The sequence below is a fragment of the Nicotiana tabacum genome, chromosome 16 (assembly GCF_000715075.1).
Source record: "Nicotiana tabacum cultivar K326 chromosome 16, ASM71507v2, whole genome shotgun sequence".
Taxonomy (NCBI): Eukaryota; Viridiplantae; Streptophyta; class Magnoliopsida; order Solanales; family Solanaceae; genus Nicotiana; species Nicotiana tabacum.
This window is the reverse complement of record NC_134095.1, coordinates 74,362,820-74,375,947: the sequence shown is the minus strand read 5'-3', so window position 1 is coordinate 74,375,947 and position 13,128 is coordinate 74,362,820.

The following is a 13,128-nucleotide window of genomic DNA, read 5'->3' as shown; positions in this document are numbered from 1 at the left end:
TCTCAAACCTTACCAAAACCTCTCAGAACCCGAGCCAATCAACCCAATAACATATAATGCCACTGAAAAAATCAATAAGAAGTAGAAATGGGGGAAAACAGAGCGGTAATTCATGAAACGACCGGCTGGGTCGTTACAGCATGAGACTAAGCCTTGTCCCGCATCTTGCATGAGACTAAGCTCTGTCTCCATCTATATGGGAATAAGCCCCGTCCCGTATCTTGTATGAGACTAAACTCTATCTCCATCTTCATAAGGAAAAGCCCTGCCTCTATTTTGCATAAGGCTAAGCACTTCCTTCTATTTGCATAGGACAAAGCCCTATCTTGAATCTTGCATGAGGCTAAGCCCTGCCTCCATTTTGCATAAGGCTAAACACTGCCTTCTCTTTGCATGAGACTAATCCATGTCTCCATATGCATGAGGCTAAGCCCTACCTCTATATCGGCATAAGGCTAAGCACCACCTTCTCACAGGACTAAGCATTGTCCCTCCTTGCATAAATGTTGCTTTATTCCGACACTATTTATTTGCTCCTTTTTCGGGCTAAGCTCTGCCCCCAACCTCACAAGACTAAGCCTTGTCTTGTTGATTTTAGCATCATATTGTTGCATCTATGGGCGGAAACATCGCCAACTTGTCCAAAGGCGTCATTGTCTAAATGCATCGTCCTTATAGCCGGAAGACACCATGCCATGGTCTGAGGATCTCTCAAATTTGTATATCATTATTCAAAGGCGTCATGGTTCGGAGGCACCATCCTCATGGCCCGAGAACATCATTTAATGGCCTGCAAATCTCCTATCTCACAATTTATGGACCATGACATCATAGTCTAAGGATGTTATCCGCATCGTCCGAAGACAATTCACATGGTCTAAAGGGAATCTGCATCATGTTTAAATTCCCGCACAAATATATATTTGTAGTATCTTTTATCTGCAAGTGACCCGATAAGCAATCGTTATCCCAATAGGAGCAATCCCCCTCTGATTCCTTCGACTATCTCAAACTTGACCGCTCACCATAACCATTCTTTCACTTATCTCGAAATCTCGTGTCCTTTCTTGTGATGACTTCATTGGTATATTCCGCCGATGAATCCAGAACTACACATGGCCTGATTCCTGTAAAACCAGGGATAAGTAGGCAACTCAGAAACCAGAGTGCGGCCTATATCTCTCAAACCATCTCGCCCAGTCAAAATTGGCCATCATATCTTCACCCGACAACTCTTTCATCATTCCCGGGTAAAGAGGGGTAGTTGTTGATACCCAATTTTTCCCTATATTATTTTTCAAAATGCATATATATCTTCAAAACTATGCATTAGCATCAAATGATTATTTTCCATAATTTCTATATTTTTAAATTAATTTATCACAATATTTTATTTATGTAAACAATTACAAAATTGCATCACAAATGACATCATAACATTTCTTGATTTAATTTTACTATTTATAGTCATATTAAGTTTAAATTATTTCACAAATGGCCAGATTTACACTTTTTAGTTATAATTGCAACAACTTTGCAATTATAGTCCAAGCATACATTATTGCATTATTTTATAAGAAAATGGTCCATTGTATTTTTAAAATATCGAATGCATGAAAATATTTTTATAATTTGTTATTTATTTTATAAACTAATTTTTACTCAATTATCTGAGTATTTAATAAATAGCCCCTTTTGTTTTCAGACTTAACCCAAGAGACCAGCCCAATACCCCCATTCAATCCTGACCGTTGATCATTCAGATCAACGATCCATATTCCCCTTCCCTTAATTAAACCTAGACCTAACCCCTCCCCCCAAACCCTCTCATTCACTCTTCTCACCCGCCGTCATCACTCCCCTCTTCTCTTAACTCTCTCGACCCAACCCTAGTTTTAAACATCGTCACCTATATCTCAATCCTGTGATGTTTCCATGTCTTCTCCGGCCGGTCCTAGTCTTCTATACACCATGACTCTTTGACTTCTTAGATCCTTGAGACGATCTCAAGGAACCTTGTTGGTTCTGGTTTGAAACCTTGCTTGTTAGCCTGTCTCAGGCCATTTTCTCGATTGTGAGTAAGAATTTCCTTTTGTTTTGTTACGAATCTATGGTCTCTTGACTTATTCTCGCATCTCTATTACTTTTCTGAAAACCCTAGTCTATTACCTTCGATCCTTCTCAGATCTGTGGAGACCTGAGATGAATCAATCACTATTACCCGTTCTTTTTTGAGAATTTCTTATTTTAACTAATTATTCCGACTTTTCCCAAAACTAGGGTTCATCCCAAGTTACTTTTCAAAGGTTTTTCTAACTCCTAAGTGTTTGATTAATTATTTTTCATCTCCGTGACTGATTTGTGCAAAAGTTACTTAAACCTTTGATACTCTGATTTTTCTAACCTTTGCTTCGATTTTGAGTCTTTCTGTGTTACCAATCGTATTAATTTACTCTGTATTTTTTGCTTACACATTTTTTCTTTGTCAAATCTGTGAGCACGTGATTTTTGCCCTATATATGAATAATTCCCAAAAATTCAAAGAAAATAATTTTTTCTTTATTTTTACAATTTTTGTGAATTTTGGTGTCATTTTGTGTTAATTGTTTGCATTTTATTTGTGCATTTTTATTCATATGAAAATACAAAAATACGCATTTGCATTTAGGATTTAATTTCATATTTTAGTGATTAATTGGTAATTTAAAGTTGTTTCATATAAAGAAAATGTCAAAAAAATAATTTTTTGCGCACTTTTTAATTTGTAGAAAATTGTTTTAATTTTAGTTTTACAAAATAGAATTTAGTTCATTTTGGAAAATCAAGTAATAATTTTAGTATTAATCTAGTCCATAAATTTTATTTGTCATTTTAAAACAAAAAATATAAAAATTACAAAGTAAGGAAAAAGGAAAAAATAAAGCAAGTGGGAACAATTGATTTAAAAGAAAGGACAAAGAGGAGGGCTGTCTCTTTTAAAAGCCAATTGGGCTCAGTTGTGACCAAATTCCCAGCCCAAACCCACTCAGCCTGCCCAAGTCTCTTCCCCTTAACCCGGTCCGCCCTCGTCAGAACCCAAACGACGTCATTTTGGGGAGTGATTTCAACCGTTGGTTTTTGATCAGACGGTTGAGATCATCCTATGATGTTTTGTATTAATATGTACGAACGATCCCCCCACCCCCTCAATCGTCTCTCTCACCTCACGCTCTCACCTCAGAGACGAGGTCACCGGCTCCGCCCTAAGCCGCCGCCGGAAATCGCCCTACGGCGGCGTTCGAGCTCCAAGTACACCCAAAATTTCACCATATACTCCTCTCCTCCTCCCCTTCCTATATCCAAGCTCAATTTCTTTCGAATCACATCCCATCTCCTCAAATCTTAGATCGAAAATCCGGTCAAAAACCCTAACTCATCCAATCTGGCCCAAAATCACACCACACCATCCCCAGACTTCCCTCAACCCAAACCATGACCATCTTCCTTCGAATCTCGTTGAAGCAGCTCGAATTTCAAATCTAAGAGTTTCCGGCCAAACCCTAACCCAAAATCTTTGTGATTTTGGACCGTAATATCCTTAACCATGTGTTCTCTTGTAAAAACACATGGTTAGGGATGTTATGTGTCAAAAATCTGGAAAGATTCGGACGTCAGCGACTGGCCGGATTTTTTCGTGCTTCAGTGAGTTTTCTTGTTTCATTCTTTTACTTGCATTTTTTCTTTTTGCCTTTCTGCATGAGTGAAGTTTTAGTTACAACTTTTTATTTTGATTTCAGTAAGTGTCTTGTTAATCTTGTGTTTATTTTGTGTATTAGTATAGTTTAATTTTCTTTCTTTTGGCTCTTCGTTCCACTTGTGTTAGTCAGTAAGTTTTTTTATCGCTAGTTCTAATTTGGTTTGAGTCACGCTTTGTTTAGTAAACGATCATAGTTTTAATTTTAGAATCGTCTTAATCGATTAGTTTTGGGTCGATACAATTTTGTCCATTAATTGTTAGCTAGATGTCTAGGTTAATTTCAATTTCTTTTTAGTTCTGAATTTGAGGTTCGAATGGTCAATTATGAGCTTAATTGGTTAAAAGTCAGTTTAATTTCATTTAATGTTGACTATTTGCTTAAGCTTTGCTTTGATTGATCCTGGTATCATGATTTTCTAATTTGTTTGAGTTTGTGTGATTGAACAATTGGGATTGGTTAGTTCAGTTAGTTAATTTCTGAGTTCTAATTAATCAGTCCTAGTTAGTTTTGAATTAATTTAGGGGATTGGTTATATCTGTTGAAAATTTAGGTAGAATCAGTAATTTTGAGAAGCTTTCAGGGGTAGTTTAGGCATGGAAAAGGGTAATTCTGATAAGAATAGTAATTTCAAAGTAAAAGAAAGGATAGTATAGGTATTACATGGGTAGAAGAATACCCTAGGGCCTTCTAGAATAGGATTTTAGTGTACATTTCAGTACAATAGAGGTGCTTACTTGAGTAACAAGTCACAAATAAAGGGACTAAACTAAAAATAAGGGAGAGACTAAAAGAGAAACCTAAAATCTGATTTACCCTCTTTTGGTCACCTATAAAAGGGCATCAAGTGCCTTGAGGAAGGGGATGGATTTTTATTCTTCAGCCATAAAAATCACCCCTCACAAACATTCTCTTCATTTTTAGATCTGAGAACTGAAATTCAAAACTTCTAAAAACCAAAAACAACACAAAAAACTCCAAAAATACTATTCCAATTGAAGTTTTCCTTACATTAGTTTCGAGTTTCAGTTGTTAATTCAAATTTCTATCTCAGATAAGGATGCGTTTCTGGCTGCTGAAGTTTCAGAAGTTGTCCTGGGATTAATTTCGAGTCAGTTTGGGTTCAATCAAGTCTATTTTGATTATTTTGTTGTTGTTGTTCCTCTGTCATTCATTCTTGGGCTGTTGTGATGCTGTTTTAAGTCCAAATCGATCCTGTACTGTTGGTTTCAACTGCTGATTGTTTACTTGCCACTGCTGACTCCTTCTTTCTTTTATTTTGCTTCATTTCCAGGTACATGTTCGAACTCTCCCTGTTGTAATGACAAAATTGGAGTGAAATCAATGCTCATTTTAGATTCAAATTCGACTCCTTTTGAACTGGTGATTGTCTATTTGGTGTAGTTTAGTGGATTGTTAGCTTAGTTTGTGTTTCAAGTAGGTGTAATTGGGAAATGTGTCAAGCTATTGCATTACCTGGAAATTTCATCTTGAGCATCTGAACTGGACAAACATTAATATTGTTTAATTTGGTTGAATATCAGTAGAAGTTGAATCCCTGAATTGGAATGGCAGTATTCATATCAGCTGTTAGCAATTCTGATCATAATTATTAATTAGTCTTCTAGTTTGAGCAACATTTTCCCATCACGCCCCTTCGTGGCTGTGATTTGAGCTCGATGTTGGCTTCATAGCCAGTTGTTGTAGTCATTCAGGTTGGGATTTGATCCCAGACTTTGGCATCATATTTGCCTGAGCTGCCCTCTACGTCCACTGGGCTGCCAGTTTTCATTTGGGCCTGGATGCATTAATAGGCAGCCCAGGTCTGTCATGGTCAAGTAGTAACTTGAATTGGGCCTGGGTGCATTAATAGCTTGAAGCAACTAGTTAAACAAAATGGTGCCCCAAGGGCTCGATCCCTAGGCTTCACAGATGCCTGTCGTTGGGTTCGAAATTTTGGCCTGTGTTAGGCCCAATGCCTGGAGCTGTGGGAGTTGGAGCTCACAACATATGCATTATATGATTTGGGCCTTCTTGGCTCAAGACCAATTTTCTCCGCATTTTTTTGGATGTTTGAACTCGGGCTTGAAAGTCATAGCCTTAACTAATGAGGATTCTTCGAGACAAATAAGTAAAAAATATAGTTGCTTCTAAGTTTGGCTTTAAAATAAAATGAGATGAGTCTCGCCAAATAAATAAATAAATTGCGGGGTCCTCAATGATTTGTTATTAAAATAATTAAAATTTGGGAGGGCTGTTTAGTTAATTTAACGGCCTTCCCCAAATAATAATACGTTAGAATCTTTAGGCACAATTTAATTAAATTACTTTTCTTAAATTCGGGTGCGCATTGATGCGGCCCAAATCCAAATCTCGACGAAGTCGAAATGTATCGACAACCACGGGTGCATTGATTGCGACGTGGTTCGAAATGCGTTTTCACGACGTCGCAATTCTTTTAGAATAAACAATGATAAAAAGCGGTTTACGAATAAAAGGCACATAAGCTAGCATACATTAGAGTCAGATAAAATCAAATGCAACAGTTAAACGACCGTGATAAAACCACAGAATCCGGGAATGCCTAACACCTTCTCCCAGGTTAAAAGAATTTCTTACTCGGATTTCTGGTTCATGGATTGTTAACAGAGTCATAAATTTCCTCGGTTCGGGATTCAACCGGTGACTTGGGACACCCTAATCTCCCGAGTGGCGACTCTAATTCCTTAATAATAAATCTCGTTTGGATTGTCCTTTAATTGGAAAAACTCCTTTACGCCCGTGCGGGGTGTAGTGAAAAAGGAGGTGTGATAGCTCTGGCGACTCTGCTGGGGACGAACCCAAAATCTCTGGTTCAGGGTTCAGAATTCGAGCTTAGATAAATTGTTGTATTTGGTTGTATTTGATTTGCCTACATGTTTTGTGCTGAATGTGCTAAATGTTACCGCTTTGATATTATCTGAACTATATATAAACTGTGCCGACACCCTTCTCTCTTCACCTTCGAGGATGTGCTTACTAGTTGAGACTCCCTATTCTGTTAGTGTCATACCTTGAAATAAGAAAGAGGCCGGACAAGTTATGAAGCCGGATGACCTTTTGGTTCCTGGTAAGTTGCCCCCTCCTCGGCTTGAGTTGTCCGCTCGGGTACACAGTCTAGAACACCGACTCAGGATTTGAACATAGAATAACATGACTTCATGCCGGATCCCTAGTAGGAACGGTTATTTGCATCATGCTGCATTTGACTTAGGGGACTCAACACAGGGGTTGGGTCCGTCTAGGGCTAGCAACCCAAAATGAAAGGACCATCCTGATGCATCCTACTTGCTCTGTACATATATTTGTTTCGAACCTGCATGTTGACCGGTTTCTGAATCTCGGGAATGTTGAAAAATCGAGGGAAAAAAAGGGGGAAAAGAGAGAAATAACAGGAAAAAAAAGAGTTTTTTTAAAACGAGTCTTTTTTTAAAATGGTTCGGTTAATTCGCCCGAACTACGCCGGTTTAATTCTCACAGGGTGTGGGATACGTAGGCAACCCTCATCGGGTCCAACCTTTCCTTTGCAAAAAAATAGCCAAAAAATGTCAAAATTTCTATTTTCGTCGTAAATAAGTTGGGTGATGCCGTTTTGTAAAAAATAGCCAAATGTTCCCAAACGGAACGCCGGAAGGCTGACCTTGCATAAATAGCCACCTTTGGTCATGTTTTCATTTTTTGACCCTCACAGCCTTAAGTTTTCGTCCTCGAAGCGTTGAAAGGCCGTGTTGTAATACCGAGTCTTTTATCTTAATTTGAAAAGAAAAAGGTAAAGAGTTGTAAATAAGTCAAGTAGGGCCGTCTTGTCATAAATAGCTGAATGTCCCTAAAAGGAACGCTGGAAGGCTGACTTTGCAAAACGGCCATCTTGGTCAATTTTTGATTTTTGACCGGTTGACTTTCGCAGCCTTAAAATCTTTGTTCCCGAAGTGCTGAAAGGTCGCATTTGAGAATCGAGTTCTTTATTTTTAAAATCTGAAAATATATAGGTAATTTTATTTTGAGTCGAAAATATAGATAGTTTTTTTTTCTCTTGAGTCGAATAACAATTTTTCTTTTGCTTAATCGCCTTAATAAATGTGCAGGATGAGCACGATGCTAAATGAGCCCTTTTCAATAATGACCAAAATCTCTTTTGAGTTGCGATTGTGGTGGAATGATTTAGGCAAAGAAGGGCAAGACGAAGTGAAAAAATATTTGAAAGATCTCCCGGATTTATTAGACATTCAGCCTCGGGGGGATATTATCAAGGCATTGGTCGCTTATTGGAATTCAACACATAATGTATTTCATTTCTCGGACTTTGAGCTCACCTCGACATTGGAAGAAATAGCGGGGTACATCGGAAGTGATCAAGCTCCGTTGAGGTTCAAATACTTAATTGCTCCCAGGGCCGTTACCGTACACCGATTTTTGGATTCCTTGAAAATACCCCGAACAGTTCATCATCCAGATTTTGCAAAGGGTTTCTGCAGTTTTCGCTTCATATATAATAGATATGGCCACGTGGGCGGGTTCAATAATCCAGACTTTAAGCTATGCAGTAGAAGTAACCGACAAAAATGGGAGGAACACAGATGGGTGGCTTTTATGATAGCCTTTTTGGGCCTCATAGTATTCCCAAGGAAAGATGGAAATATTGATTTGAAAGTAGCTGGGGTCGTCAGTACCTTGCAAACCATGGGGAAAATACTTTAGCACCTATGATCGTGGCTGACATCTTCCGGGCTCTCACGGCTTGCAAAGCTGGGGGCAAATATTTTTAGGGATGTAACTTGTTGTTACAAATGTGGATGACTGAGCATTTGTGCCCCCGCTCTCAGCTCTTGAGTTATGGTTCGTTTGAGAAAACTTGTATAGGAGAATTTTACACAAGAATCAAAGGGGCTAGTCTACCTGAAGGAGTCACGGCTTGGACATCATTATTTCGGACCCTCACTGCCAGCCAGATACAGTGGGTGCTCGGATGGTTGCCTGTCGAAGAAGTAATATATATGCCAGCGGCCAGGCCGCATTTTCTGTTGATGGGACTCAAAAGCATCCAGCCCTATGCACCATATCGGGTTTTGAGGCAACTCGGTAGGTATCAAGTAGTACTGAGAGATGAAGATCTGAGTACCCAAGTGGTCGAAATTAGTCCTGACGGTCGGTTCCCCGAAGAAGAAGTTCGCCAAATCTGGAGTGAGTGTCAACATTTGATGGCGAACACATGTGTGTCAGATAGGGTTAAAGGGGAAGTTGCTCCGGGGTATCATGATTGGTTCAGAGGTGATGTGGCATGCGGGAGACCGGCTAAAAGACCTCATCTCGAAGATTTCGCCGAGTCATCCCAAGAGCAGTGGGACTGGTTAGCAAAGGAAGAAGGTTATCGAGTTGAGATTGGTAAGCTGAATCAGCAAGTTGAGAGTCTGAAATTCGAGAACAGTGTACAGGTTGCCGCGGGTCAAGGTGAGAAGAACAGACTGGCTCGAGAAAACGAGGCGCTTAGGGCCCAAATCCGGCAATTAATAATAACCGTCGATAAGCAACAAAGGAGCCGATCAGATGAGCAATTGATAAAAAGGCTGGAAAATGAAGTCGGGGAATGTCTGGATGAGTTAGAAAAATCTGGGAATATCATGGTAGAGCTCAAAGCGCAGTGGGCTACAAGAACATAGGAGCGTCGCCAGTACTTGAATCAGTTGAAAAGGGACCATGAGAAAATTGTTGCCAATTTAAAGAGAAAAGTGGTTGCCCTTGAGGGTAAAGCGGTTAGGCAGGCTAGAGATTTTGGAATTGAAAGTGGACACTGTTACGACTTGTTGGCCCAAATGGAGGTAGAAGTGCAGCGGTTGCAAGATCAACGCCTGCAGGACTCTCGAACTTTAAAGACGTGCAGCGATCAGATAAGACGCTTGCTTATAGAAAAGAAGCAAACAAAAGACAGGATTAGAGCCATTGCTCATGCCATTTTCAGGATATGCCGGGTTTGTGAAGACATGACCTATACTACTTTTGTCTCAGCAGTAATGATCTATGTGAAGCGAACCATGAATAAATTAGAGCAACTTGAAAGGGATTTGGATCCTATGCCCGCGGCGAGGCCGAACGACGCCCCGCGGACACCTAAGTTTGAAACACTAGAGTATGCATAGTCCGTGTCTGTAGTTTTCTACCTTTTGAGTCTGTATTTTGTCTGTCCGTTATCTTTTCAGGTCAAGTATGTTTGCAGTCTTAGAGTCTGTGTTTTCTTTTAATTTATGTCTATTAGTTTCATTCCGAAAATTGCTTAGTTTGTAATAGTTTGTTTTAGTAATAAAAATTGAAAATTTCAAAAAAAAAAAATTCTTATTTCCACCCTTTATTTTTGCATTTATTTTCACGAACTACGCTTGGTCTGATTCGTGCAGAGTCACGATACGTAGGCAATCTCCATAGGATTCGACCGTAATCGTAAGAAAAAAAAGAAAAAACAAAGAAAGAGAGAGAGAGATAAAAAGAAGGGAGCGAAAATAAAGAGAAAGAAAGAAAAGAGCGGAAAAACAAAAGAGAAAGAGAAAAAGAAAAGAGGGGGAAACAAAAGAGAAAGAAATAGAAGAAAGAAAAGGACACAAGAAAGGGATAGAGTGAGAAAATTGAAAGAAAGGTAAAAAGAAACAAAGAACGAAATGCCGGGATGACGCATGCAATCGAGCAAACGCATAATAGAAATGATTAACTGTATAAGTGCATTCATGCCAACGTGCGGTTGTCAAATCTGTTAAGACTTAATCGCTAACAAAGTGGTTGTCTAAATGTGTGAGTCCAGACAGGTGGTTAGTTGATTGGCAGTTCTGGCAACTCACCCGTACAACACCCGGTCAAAAGATAAAGTAAACATGACAGGACAAGACTCGGATATCAGTCTTGTGGACCCTTCAAATAAAGTTGAGGTAACAGATGTGAGTGCTATGAAAGAAGAGATGAGGAAATTAAAAGCGCAAATGGCCGAAATGCATCGGGCATGGTCTTAGGGACATCCGACACCATTGTACCCCGCTAATCCATCCTATATCCCACCTTTGGCTCAGGCTCATGAGCCCACTACTCCTCATGCATCTTCAGCCTTTCCCTATCACACCCAGGGCTATGGTACCACTTCATACACCCCTCCAACTCCACCACCCAAACAGAACCCTCCCCCACCTATGGGTCCAGTCTTCATGGCACCTCCCCCAGCCACGTTACATAGATCGTCCAATGAGCCGCTATTCCAAGCTCACGACACCCAATATTACCCTCCCGAACCCACTTTTAAAACGCCTGAGCCATATACCTATACTCCCCATTTTGAAATCTCGGGAGAAGTTGAGAAACCGGTTAAGAATGCAGAACAGGAGGATAGGTCTCAGGGACATTCGGCACCATTGTACCCCATTTCGGGCATGGTCTCAGGGACATCCGGCACCATTGTTGTTACACCCCAAGTTTTCATACGTGAGAGTACATCGTAAGTCATTGATGTAAGCTCGGAAATGAGATTCTATTTGGAAGCAAATAAAGTAAGTTAATAATGTTACCTTGGAGGTTACAAATATTTAAGATCATGAATAACGATTACCAAGAGGGTTGGAAATCTTAGAAGCTAAACCAATTGAAGAAAATAAGTTTCGTCGAAAGTCGACAAGTTTCGAATGTTATAACATGTACTTTGGGGTGAGACTAGGGTTATTAACATGATAAGGAGGTTATTCTATGAGTTATTTTAGCCGTATGATATTCATTTTCTACATTTTGAAGGCAAGCAAGTTGTGGAACAAGAGTTGGCAAAGGTCATCACAAGTTACATTCATAAATTTGCTGAAATTTAGGTCAAATGTATCTGAGAATTTCTCCAAATATACTTGGAATAATGGTGTGTTCTACCTACCAAATTGAAGGTCTACGAGTCTAGTTTCTAACTCATTAAACCGTTTGTCAACTACGACATCGGAGTAGAGAGATATTCGCATTTTCGCGAGACCGCGCAAGCAGCTCCCAATGGGACCCACTTAGGCGGTGGTTGACCTACTTCAATTTATAAACGATTTGGACGCCTATTTTTGCTCATTTTTCAACTAAAGTTCGTCTCCAAACTTCTCCTAACCCTCCTAAACATATATCACAAGGGTTTGAAGTGATTCCAAAGTGATTACACCATATTTCAACATCAAAACTTAGTTCTAGTGAAGAACAACACCTCTTTGAGGTTGTGTTGTCATTGAGGATTATTGTGGGCTGTATTTGGATGAAATTCCAAGTTGTTGCTACTGTCTAAGGTGAGTATAACAACCTACTAATTGTGCTTAAGCTTGCTTGTATGTTGGTTAAGTTGTTAGGATGATAAACTATAAGATAATACTTGGACTAGCTTAAGTCACTTCTATGGTGTTGTATTGCTATTAAGGGTTGTTGTAAAATGAATATAACTTGGATTTTGACTTGAAGTTACTGTAGGAGGTATGTATATTATGTTCTTGCTTGTGACTAAGGTTATCTTGATATTGATTAAGTTAAATGGATGGGCTAGACCTGAACTAGTGAATAAAGTTGCTAGTTGGGGATAGTTGAAGTTGTGGATTATTTTCGTTGTTATAAATATATGGTATAAGGCTGGAATCATTGATTAATGACTTCATTATCAAGTTAATGATACTTTTATGTTGAAGTAAGAAGTCTATAAGGATTGATAAGGGGTATACGGATTCCAATCGGAGTTTGCCGCTCGTCGTAATGTAGTTGTGACTTGTTGTGGTTATATGGTGTCTTGATATTGATAATTATGTATTGATGGATTACTCTGGTCATTGTTGTTGGTATATGGTATTGGAGGAGGCCCTTGTTACAATGGAGATGCTGCCCAAATTTACGTAAACGAGCTACTAGCTTAAGTTATAGACTTAGCCTTTGCTCAGCACTGATTTTGAATCTCCTTATACTAAGATAGATTGAGTTGACTTGTTTGAAGAGTTGCTTGGAAGGGATTAAGGACTCAACGGGTTTAAGGTATGTTAAGGCACTTTCTTCTTTCTTTTGGCATGGTCTAAAATGAAATGAACATAAACGATACGCTATTTCATAATGACTCTACTCCTAGCAACTAAGGTTGTCCATGTTGTTCTTTCCTTATAAAATTATTCTAAACAAGTGTGTATGATCCTTAAATCCTACTAAGGTTCATATTGATGGTAGGGATGTCCATAATGTTCTTAAGTCACTCCAAAAGGTTTAGAAGATGATTCCATGAGTCTAGCATGCATTATATATAGTATCTATTTTACTCCACCGAGCCGCTCTATAGTCGGCCGGGTACGGCACCTATTGTGCAACCACTGATCAGTTGGGTTTACCGAGCTCC